Below are 12,356 nucleotides of genomic sequence, written 5' to 3' on the forward strand. Positions count from 1 at the left end.
CTGGAATGGGTCCCTGGCTCGTAGCTTTGGGCTAGCCAATGTGGTCATCCAGGAAGTGAATCAGTGGATAAAAAAATCTTTATCTATTAGTCTCTCTCTCTCTCTCTCACACACACACACAAACACACACACACACATACACACAATTCAAGAAATCATTCCCCGGGCCCGCGCTCTGGCAAAACTGCTAAAGCCGCTGGCTGCAGTGCTGGCGTTGCACATGGGTGCTGGTTTGAGTCCGGGCTGCCCCACTTCCTATCCAGCTCTATGCTATGACTTGGGAAAGCAGTAGAAGATGGCCAAAATCCTTGGGCCCCTGCATCCACATGGGAGACCAGAAGAAGCCTTGGATCCTGACTTCGGACCGGCACAGCTCTGGCCATTGCAACCCTTTGGGGAAGGAACCAGTGTTCTCACTCTCTCTGCCTTTCTGTAACCCTAGCTTTCAAAAGAATAAATATTTAACAACAACAAAGAAGCCATTCTTCAGGCATGTCCCCACATATAGCCTCAGACAAGGAATTAAAAAAACAGTCACAGACAGTTATGCAAACACAAAACAGGACACATAAAGCTTTGTAAGGGAGAACTGAATCCTAGTACATTAGAAAGATTATTGTACTTGAAAGAAAAGTGCAGATCAAGTAAAAGTCGATATAAAAGCTTTATATTGCATATTTGTTATAGAAAGACTTGGACCAATGGGCAGAGATCTCTGTGTCATCCAAAGATGTGAATATTAAAAGGTTTTCACAATTAAGGTGTTCAGAGATAAAAAGAAAATGATAATTGCAGAAAGACATAAAATTAGATTTAACAAAAGTAGATCGGGGCTAAATAGGAGACAAATTAAAACCAAAATTACATTTAAGCTTGGATAAAAAATGGGAACTCTGCATGTGTCTCCGTGCAGTATGACCAAATTTTAAAGCTTAAAAATTTACATGCTGGCATATATAAAACTAGTCCAGATCAAATTAAATGGGACATTTGGAGGGCTAAAATATTAACTTAATTCACATACATTGTATTTAAAAACCATGCAAAACCTAAATCATTAATCCTAGAGTTTTAAAAAGGGAAATTTCATGCATGAACACTTAGTAGACTTTATCAAGTCAGTGTCTCCTGATAACAGATTCAATTCAGGTACTTGTGTATTCAGCAGTAAACACAAATGGTTTTGATTAATTCCAAGGAGCAAGAGACAGCAGGAACAGGAACCAGCACAAAACCTAGAGAGAAGGCAGAAGGTCACAGAGAACCCTACTCCTTTCAACTTATCTCACTCTACATTCCTACTTCCCTAGCCATGCCAAACCAGAATGCATCTCTCCACAATCAACAGGCAGATACTTCTATGAACCTGGAAACTGTCTGCATAACTGCTCCTCACGTGGGCTAGCACTGAGGCACAGCAGAGTAACCACGGCCTGTGATGCCAGCATCCCAGAAGGGCACTGGTTCCAGTTCCAGGTGTTCCACTGCTGATCCAGCCTCCAGCTAATGCGCCCAGCAAGGCAGCAGATGTCTCAATAGTCAAGCCCTCCCACCAACACGGAAGACCTCAATGGAGTTCCAGGCTCACAGCTTTTGCTCTGGCGAGCCCTGGCAATGGCAATCATTTAGGGAGTGAACCAGTGGATGGAAGACCCCAGGTCCCCGTCACTCTCTCACTATCTGTACTGTGCCTTTATGTCTTTTAAATAAATAAAAGCAAAAAAAAAACAGTTTTCAAAAGTCAACCATTAAGTGCAAAAAATTTTTTTCATCACTTTGCATCCTACCCAAAACACCCCAGAGAAACATCATTTTACTAGTATTAGTCTGCTTTTTGACTATCAGCCCCCCCCCCCACACACATACACAAACACAGACTACAGAACAGGCCAGAACCTTGCAGAAGCTGCCAAGTGTCAGGTTGTTTCTGACATAGTGTCGTACAAACTTTGAAGTAAAGACTGAACAGAAAGTCTCGTGCTAACTGCAAGGAAAAGGGGTGCAGAGCAGTGCCTCCTCACACGGGGCACCAAATGTAAGGGAAAGGGTACAGATCAACAGCAGTCAGAATAAAAAGACTCACAGACAGATAGAATTTAGCCAAAGAAAAGAAGTGGACAAACTGCCAGTGAGCCCAGACCGAACACGTGGCAGAGGGCCCAGACCCCAGTAGGAAGGGCCTTTTTATATCTTAGGTGGGCTCAGGGTGGGTGTGGGTGGCAGAGGGTGGAGATGAGTGTCTCTATACAAGTTCTTCAAGTTTGGCCTCCTGGCTTCCAAACCTGGGGAAGAATGCAGGCGGTGGGGGGAAGAACAACAGGATGTGAGACGAAACTGGTCTCTTGAAAGAAGGCATGAGCAATCAGAGCTTTTTTAAAATGGCTGAGGCATCTGTCCTTGTTCCATCAATCCTGATTTTGAGTACAGATAAAGAGGTGGGGCGCTGGTTTCCTTCTGGCTACTTCCTGCTGATGTGGGGCGCAGACGAGGAGCAGGGTATCTATACACTGAATCGGACTGATTGGAGAAGGAGAGAGCAAGCAGCCTTGTGTTGCTCCCACAGTCAAACCCTCCTGTAAGGGGTTTTGAAACGTGTTAGTTATACATGGTAGGAATGGCAGTAGATGATTACGAGGACAAAAAGACAAATCGGAAACACTACCCATGGTGGGGACGATGCCAAAATGAGGACAATGGGGGATATAGGAAAGCAAGAGTCCTGTCCAGTTCATGGGAAGACGGGTTTATGCCTGACCGCTCTGTTTTGTGTAGGGTGTCTAACAAGCAGATTAGATACACAGGGTGCAAACCACAGGACAGAGTCATTGTTACAGGATCCAAGAAAGGAGGGAGTTTTCCCATTGAGACGCAAACAGAAACTGACAGAAGGGGTTCAGTAGTAATTCAGTGTGTTTTGAGGCATGGCCAAGGAATCTGTGAGGTCCAGACCTGTGTGTCTCTTCACATGGAGCCCTGGATGAGACACAGTAAGGGAGGTGTGAAGCTCCTAGTGAAGACACCCCGTTGACTTCCACCACCTTGCTGGCTGGGGAGGAGGGCTGTCCTGAACAGGAGGTTAGTATCGAATAGGTGGCGTCTGCCTTGATTGGTACTGACCCTAGGCTGTCCTCCTGATGGCGGTGGTTACTTGGGGAGCTGGGCAGAGGGAAAGGCTTTTTAGCCTGGGGCCAAGAGGGTCTGCGGTTCTGACCCAGGAGTCCTTCAACCCCGAGGGCAGTTCCGCTTCCAGTGGCCTGGCTCTTGTCAGAGCCGACAGGGCTCTTCATGACAGCTACTTGCCCAATGCTCTGACTCCTCATTTCCTAAACATGTGCCATTCAAGGGTGGACTGGCCTTGTTGGGTCTCCTTGATGGCAGATCACGGTGTAAAGCGGCCATTAATTGGCCTGCCACCTATCCTTACATTGCTCCTGCTGCCTCACTCGCTCCTCTTTCTCCTGGTCTCTGGTGAAGTAGAACACAGAAGCAGCCTTTAGGAATGTCAGCCAAGGGGGTGCTCAATCCCATCCCTAGTCTCTGGTGGCCTGAGCTATAAATCTACGGTCACAGGCATGTTACAACAATATTCTTCCTGTGAGGTAAGACAAAACCAATGAGGAGAGTTATGTTCTTCTATGTAAGATCAAAACACTAAGACCACCCTATCCAAACTGTCTAATACAAGGTCTAAAGATCAAACTGATGGGGAGTTCTGCAGAATACAATCAGTTTCCCATCTTGAAGAGACTAGAGAAATGAGGGAACAAGTCAGGTTTTCCAGATTGCTTACTGTCAGTTACTTAAAATCCAGTGAAAACTTAGCGAACATTTTAGCTGTCAAATAACTTAAGAAAACATTTACCGAAAGGTCCAATGCCTTCAACCAATTTTAAGAGTGCATATAGTTGGAAATACTTCTCAAATATCTAACACAAGTGTAACCCAACTGAAACAGAAAGCTGTTAATAAATTTTCCCATGAAGACATACAATACGTGCATACATATGACACAGTACAGGAGAGAACGACAAAACATTGCATCTCTCTAGCGCAGAGATTTTTGTCTGCCACTAGACTAGGGAGGGGAAAAGATGGAAGACAACTAGGCCTGGAGCATTCTTTGGAACAAAGTTGCTCAGGACTTACCCCTGCTCCTCAGTTTTTTTTTTTTTTTTTTGACAGCTCTGCAAAATACATTATTAGAGATGGCTGGAGCAGAGGTTCTGTCTCTGTGCAAGAGAGAACTTAGATGTGAGAGGAACAGTGTGAGATGCAGCTCCATTACGTTACGTTTTAGGATTTTCTGGTTCATAGGAGGGGGGAAGTGACAGGTAGAGAAGACTATTTTAGTTAGGACAGAGAGGGGGACTGTAAAGAGAGTAGGGGCTGAGCTTGTGGGACAGAGGGCGGAGTGTGGGAGTCTGGGTGGTGGTGCTGACGTCAGGTTTCATTGCATCTGAGCAGCAGGCAGAGTCCTTTCTTAAGCTCTTGTTGGGGGACATGCTGAGCACCACACAGACCCTGACAGGTGGGCAGAAGTGAGAAAGGCCCTTAGTTGAAGTTGACAGTGCATTGTCTTTAGAGCTTGGCATGTCTCAGGTGCAGAGCTTTCCAGAGCAATACACATTCGGCTAGCCTTTACACTATCTTTCTACATCCAGGGGGAGGGACTGGACTGGCAGAGGAGACTGGAGGGGAGAGGTCAGGAAAAGGAAAGAGGCAGTTTTGGCTGCCAGTGACAGGAGTGGGGAAGAGCCAGACAGGGGACAAGGGTAAGGAGAGGGTCATGGTCCCGAGGCTGCAGCATCCTTGAGAGAACAGTGGAAGGGAAAGTCGAGGGTGCGAGGGGAGATTCCAAGTGTTTCTCTGGTTTGTGGGCTTGGAATGAGAAGAGCTGACCTCAGAGGAGGCTTAATGAAGGGGAATCAGGTGGGTCGGCCAGACAGGAATCACCAGATGGACGCTTGGGAGGACCCTGGGGTGGGCAGGGAGGAGGGTCACACTCCTGTTCCAGGATCTCAGAGAGGATGGTATGAGGGAGGGGCGGAGAGCTTACAGAGAGTTTTAGCTCCCTCAGGAAGAGCAGGAGAAAGAAAATTCAGAGAAGAGGCTGGAAGGGTGGTCACTTTCCTTGTTGCCAGTGGAGAGGCAAAAGGAGGCGCTAGAGAAAGAGGGGGAATGGAGTGAGCAAAGGCCTGTGTTCCTGAGAGGCCAACTTATCAGGTGCGGGAGAAAGGAGGGGTGGGCAGGCTGATGATTTAAGGGGTGGCTCCAGGCCTTCTTCCTTCATGAGAAATCAGAGTGAGGAAAGTTGACCCCAATGGAGGAAAAAGGCTTGGAATAGGGGCTTCTGACCATTTGCCTTTTCTCTGTGTGAAGTTATCAAAATCTTAAAAGAGAATTTTGAAACAAAAAAACCCAAATTCACGCTGAGGTGGAATAATAGCTTTGGCTTTGTCTCCCCCTTCAGTCCCCAGCTTGTGCAAGTCTCTTCAGAGGCAGGCCAGAAGGGAGTTGAAATTTGGAGCCCATGGATTAAGCAAACTATGGTCTGAGGGAAGAGGTTCTTGTAGCAGGGCTTCCCTGGGAAAGAATCACCTCAACCGAGAACTTCAGTCCTGAGTCCTCTAAGAGGAGACAGCGATAGAAACCAACTAAACACCCAGGCCCTACGAGGGGGGATGAACTGGTCACGAGCATCGACCCAGCAGGAATGCGGTGAGAATGACCTCCTTTACCAATCTGATGGGCTGAGAACTAGGTCCGACGTGGGCATGTAGTGATGAGATCAGGCAAAGTCTCTGGCTGTGAATTCGCTCGAAATAAGAAGTGCAAGCGGGAGTGAGAAAATGTTCTGAATAGGATCTTCCAGGTCAGAAGGGAAAAAGGAGATTGTAGGAAAGAGAAGGTTAGGGGCTGGAGAAGACATTAAAAAGGGGAAGAATTTGTCCAGATGAAGGGTGGGGGAGTCACAGCTCTCACCCAGAGAATACAAGAGTGGCAGACTGGGGCAAGATGCCAGCCCCTCCCTCTACTTCTCACACGGGGCATAAGCAAAAGGGTGCAGATCAGAGAAAAGACAGAATACAAACTCACAGCCAGACAAAGCTTATCCAAAGAAAATAAATCCGCAGAGATGGGTGACCAAATGCCAGCATGTGTGCGCGTGCACACACACACACACACACACACACAATATACAGCAGGGTGCCCAGACCCCAATTGGCTGGGCCATTTTTTTTATCTTAGGTGCACTAGGGGTTGGGGGGCAGTAAACAGAGGTGAGCTTCTCCATACAAGTTTTTCAAGTTTGGCCTCCTGGCTTCCAAACACGGGGCAGAGTGCAGGGGGTGGGGTGGAGAACACCACGTTGTGAGACTAAATTGGTCCCCTGAAAGAAGGTAAGGGTAACAGATACCTAAAATGGCTGAGGCTTCCGTCCTTGTTCCATCACTATCTACCTATGTCAAATATACACACACTGAATGTCTTGCTAACAGCAGGTAGAATCGTCTCTGCTGTCAAGCATTAGTTCTACTGCTGGGCATTAGATGGCTTGGCCCCAGGATATTAACTCAACTACTTAATGTACACGCAGATCACACTGTTTGTGGGTCTAGGGAGATGATGGTGAAGAAAACTAAGATAGGTATCCAAGCCAGGTATACCGCATGTATGGCAGCGATCCAACCTCACCCAGCATATGGGAGTGGAATCAGAACTTGCAAAACACGCATTCCAACATTGGGTGCCAGTGTCCCAAGTAATAACAAATGATTCTTCCTTGACATTGTACATCCAGTTGAATAAATCTAGTAATTTATGGCATTAATGACCAAGCATTTACTTAACTGCTTTAAAATATTATATATACAGGATTTCAGTCAAATTTGTAACACTCACAAGAAAACATACACAAAAACTCAGGAGTGTGCCCAGTGCAATCCAAGTACAGGTACTCGAACTTAAACCCAACTAAAAGACTACTTCACATATTAGTTAAGGGTACAGGTAGGTATTACTATTCCCTGAATGCTAAAAGTACTCCTGGTCAGTCCTCTCAGACTGGCACTGTCAACATCAACTCTCTGCTGAATCCACTATGTAAATACTAACTACAGGTGTATAAAACAAGTTTTATAAAGTGATCTGGAAAGGTTTTATACAACCCTAGTACTTCATGGCATAAAAATTTCCTCCTATGGAAAAGCAGCAACTGACTCAATGACCGGATTTGATGTGATTTTATTTTTCCTCCATTCCCTGTATTGTCTAAGTCTTCTATAGTGAATGCGCACTTACAAAGAATAAAATTAAAATGAGCTGCACTCTGTAGCTCAGGGTCCCATCAATCCCGACCTTGCTTTGCATAAATAGTGTACAGCAGAAATCAGGCACATCAAACTTTCCTTATAGAACTACAAGAGAGTGGCGAATCTAGATAGTACACTCCAGAACTGCACTGTCCCAGCCAGTGGCTACTGCCAATCATGGGTGACATGCTGGACACACTACATGTGACGAGTCCAAGCTGAAATGGGCTGTAAATGCAAAATATGCATTGGATTTTAAACACTTTGGTCCCCAAAAACGTAAAGAAACCCCTTAATAGTTTTCAGCATATCAATTAAATGTTGAAATGATAGTACTTTGGGTATATTAGGCTAAAAAACCACTGAAGTTGATTTCACATCATTTTCAGATGAGGATACTAGAAGTGAACACGCAGTTTGCACTAATTCATATTTTCACTGTAAAGTGCAGCTCTAGGACAAAATTATTCAAGTAAAGCCAGCAGCATGGCCATCAGTTGGGATCCTGTTCAAAGGCAGATCTTTGGGCCCCAGCCCCGAAGTGCTAAGCAGAATATGCATTTTAACAAGACCCCCGTTTGTTCAATATACACACTGAATGCTGAGTGGCACTGTTAAAGAAAACCTGTATTTTCCCTACATGTGACAATCTCACTTTTTAAAAATTTATCTATTTATTAAAAGGCTATAACGGGTCATGACAATTCTAGACAACAAGAACACAAGGAGGATAAAAAATGCAAAAACAAATTTCATTACCATTACCTGTTTTGGTGGAGTTTCTATTCCACAGAAGATAACAAATTAAAAATAACAATCCAGTTCTACTATGAACGCTTGTTTTTAGAAATGCAACTTTGTGCAAAAACAACTGATGTATCATGGATTTTCAAACCAACCCATTAATGCACCAAGAACATATCATAGTGTCTGTGCAAAACTGCCAGTATCAGTAGAAAAAAAGACTGAAAATCAATTAAAATACCATAGAGTGTCTACTGAGCCACAAGATGTTAGGAAAATCTAAAGGTATCCACTTAAAAAGTGTACCAAAATAAGTAACTTAGAGAATGCTAAAAATATACAAGAAACATTTCAATCTGAAATGTAGCACGCAGAGAAAAAACAGCAAATGACAAAATTAGTGTAAAATTAGTGCACAAGAATACTGTGCTGATACAGACAACGGACTCATTTAGAGGAAGAAGCTGCTGTTCTGGTCTCCAAAGTCCTTTCCTGTATTCCACTGCACCTGACGATTCTACAGAGATGCATTACTCAAAACTAAAACAAGCAGTTACTCACGTTCCCATGTTTCTGACTGATTATAATTCAATAAAATTCTGACTGATTCTACTTTAATAAAAGGAATTGAGCCCACAGGAAACTGAAAAAAGGTTTGATTCTCTCTGCTCCACACTCCCACTTAGTTATCTGCCACCCAAGAGAATTTATACAGAGAACCTGTTACTTATTCACATGACTATACCAAAACATCCTTATGTGTGATTAACATCCAAAAATGTGAATTTATGAAGAGCTACTAGTGGAAGTGGGGTACATAGGCACTCAAAGATTTGCTGAATAAACAACAACAAGCCTGTGAGCTCAGAGAATGAAAGAAAATTTTATATGATTAAATTAAGTATAGGCCATATTGGCCTCCTTCTTTTAAATGAAATAAAAAATATAGTTAGTTTGAAGAACAGCTGATGGTAAATCAGATTTTTTTTTTTATTTTTCAAATGCTGTTTGTATATCCTCTGTATTTCTCTCCCATTTTACACTGTCAGGAACTAAGGTATAGACAAAGAACTGTTAAGTTACATATAGGCATTAATACTAAAAGTATACAAATACTCATTCACTTTGAAAAAAATCATCTCATTTCCAAGAAAATATAGAACAGATCCAACATGGCTGAATACGGTATAGCAACAACAACACGTTGTGGCCATTTGGGGAGTGAACCAGGGAAAGGGAAGACCTTTCTCTCAGTCTCTCCCTCACGCTATCTGTAACTCTACCTCTCAAATAAATAAAATCCTTAAAGAAAATTCATATGGAATCACAAAAGGCCACAAATAGTTGGAGCGACCTAGAGTAAGAAAGCCCAACCTGCATGAATCATAATACTCGGTTTCATAGGATTCTACAAAGTTACAGTAATTAAAACAGCTTAGTAATGGCATAAAATCCAACGTGTAGCTCAATGGAACAGAAGAGAGAGCCCAGAATTTAATCCACATACAGATAGCCAGTTGACTTCTGACAAAAGTGCTCAGACCATACAGTGGAGTTAAGGATAATATTTTCAAAATGGCACTGGCAAAACTGGATGCATATACGTAGAAGAACGAAAGTAGTTCTGTATCTCTCTTCACATACAAAAATCAACTGAAGATACATCAAAGACCCAATTTAAGACCTGACATTATGGACATTATGAGGTTGCTGGAAGAAAACGTAAGGGAAACACTCAAAGACGTTGGTGTAGGAACAACTTCTTGGATGGGAACCCCGAAGCACAGGTAACAAAAGTAAAACTAAGGAAATAGGACTATATCGAACTCAGAAACAAAGGACGTGACAATTCGAGTGGAGAGACATCCAGCAGAATGGAAAAAAATAGTTGCAAACCATCTATCTGCCAAGGATTAATATCCCAAATATATATGCAACTTAAAAAAGTCAACAACAACAAAATCAATCCAGTTCAGGAATGGAAAAGGACTTCAACAGACAATTCTCAGAAAGAAGAAATACAAATGACAAACGAACATACAGCAAAATGCTCAACATCTCCAGGCTTCAGGGAAATGCAAATCAAAACCACAAAGAGATATCTCCTCACCCCTATTAGAATGGCTGAAATCCAAACAACAGAGTAACAAATGCTGCAAAGGATGTGGGGGAAAAGGAACACTTAGACACTGCTGGGAAGAATCTCAGGGAATCAAACAGGAAGAAATGTTTGTGTGTATCAGTACTGCTGCAAATACAGTTTGTCAAACTTTGTTTTATGCCTTTGTGAAACCGATGGTTAAGAATGTTATCCTACCACAATTTTAATGATCTATAATTACTTAAAGATTTACCACATAGGGATGAAACGATCATTTTTCTAGTCAATTACTGTTTACAGTCTTTGTCTATAGTCTCACTAAACTGGTATAATTTCGTTTTTTACTCATTAAACTTATCTAGTAAAGTATTAAGCCTTTTTACTGCAATGTAATTTGAAAATTGGCTCAAAATCTAAACCAAAGACAGAAAGAAAAAGGAGAAGGAAACACAGTGGAAAGGAGAAAGGGGGAGGGAGGAAGGCAATATCATTGTGTTCTTACAGTTGTGTCTACAAAGCACACTGAGTCTGCTAAACACTAATTAAAAGAAAAGAAATACACAGAAAACCAATGCACATTAATTTGTTCCCCACAACACCGCTTACCCATTTGCCAAACTGCAAAAATTCAATATAGAACTAACAAAATAAGGTACATTCGCTAAATAACAATTATTGAAATTATTAACTATAAACAAGATATGTTAAAAAAAACTACATATACTGCCACGAAACTTCGCATAGTACCAAAGCATTTACATAAGGTGTGTACACATGAAAAAGATGAAGATTATTTGCAGAGAAAGAAATGTATGAAGGAAATGAAATTAAAACACGTTGTAAATTCTTAACTTCCTTTTAAAACTGTTAACTAAACTGTAATGATTTTTAGAATCCAGAGGGGCAAGGATTTGAAATCTTGGTTACCAAGCCAATTAAGGTCACCTGCATTCCATCCTTGAAGTACCCAGGTTCAGTATCCACCTCTGGCTCCTGACTCTAGCGGATTCCTATTAACGTGGATGGAGAAGGCAGTTGTGATGGCTCAAGAAATCGGGTACCTGTTTCTGGCTCCTGAGTCTAGCTTCCTGTAATGTGGACCTGGAGGGCAGTGGATAGGACCCAGGCATTTGGGTACCCATCACCCTTGCTGGGAACACGGAATGAGTTCTCCAACCCTCAACTCTACCAGACTCAGGCCCAGTAGTTGTGAGAATTAGAAAGTCAACCAGCAGATGAGAACCCTCTTTATGTCTGTTTCCTGCACTGTGTGTGTGTGTGTGCATGTACCTGCATGGGCATGAGTATCTGCCTCTGAAATAAATCTTAAGAATAGATAAAGATCACCCACTTTTCAAGAATTTTAGCTTTAAGAGGCAAAGAGACGGAGCCCTCCCATTTACTCCCTCACTCCTTAAATGCCTGCAGCAGCTAGGACTGGGTCAGGCTGAAGTTAGGAGCCAGGAACTGAGTCTCCCACCTAGCTGACAAGTACCCAGACACTTTTGCCATCACCTGATATCTCCCCAGGACACACACTAGCGGGAAAACTGGAACTGGAAATGGATCCAGCATTCAAATCCGGGCACTGGGACACAGGGCACAGACATCCCAAGGAGAAATTTATTAGCTCCCACATCATATGTGCGCCCCCAAGAATCTGACAAATGACAGCCAAAGGCTGTTAGCCTAAAGCTTGTGAAACCTCCCTTGCAATTGACTGCCTATCTTCCTTCCCCTTCATGTTGTATAATATGACTGTTATGACCAATTTTCCTCCCCAACCTGTTCATCTGTAGTGCCTACCTGATGCTGACGCCACTGCCATCTCAAGCTCCACTGCCGCCGGCCTCTCTCTTCCGCTGCCCAACGCAGAGCCCCCGCCGCCGCCTGCTTCGCTGCTGCCCATGGCGTCAGCACTGCCACTCCTACCTGCTTCCTCGCCGGCCGCCAACGCTCCTGACCACCAGACTCTGTGCCAGAATGGCCCCGCCGCCGCGTCTTTCCTCGCCGCCGCCACTGCCTGCCCACGAACTGCGCTGTCCAAAGCAGGACGCCCCACGGGATGCCCACGCTGACACCCACCACTTCCTGGTTCTCCTGGTCCTCGACCGCTGCTGCCGCCAGCGAAGACTGAGGCTTCCCGCCTAGGAAGCCCAGGCTTCAGTTAGGCCGGGACAGAGCGGCCCTTCCCCGCC

This window comes from Oryctolagus cuniculus, chromosome 13 (assembly GCF_051225735.1).
Source record: "Oryctolagus cuniculus isolate XC-2025 breed Fujian yellow rabbit chromosome 13, ASM5122573v1, whole genome shotgun sequence".
In the NCBI taxonomy this organism is placed as follows: domain Eukaryota; kingdom Metazoa; phylum Chordata; class Mammalia; order Lagomorpha; family Leporidae; genus Oryctolagus; species Oryctolagus cuniculus.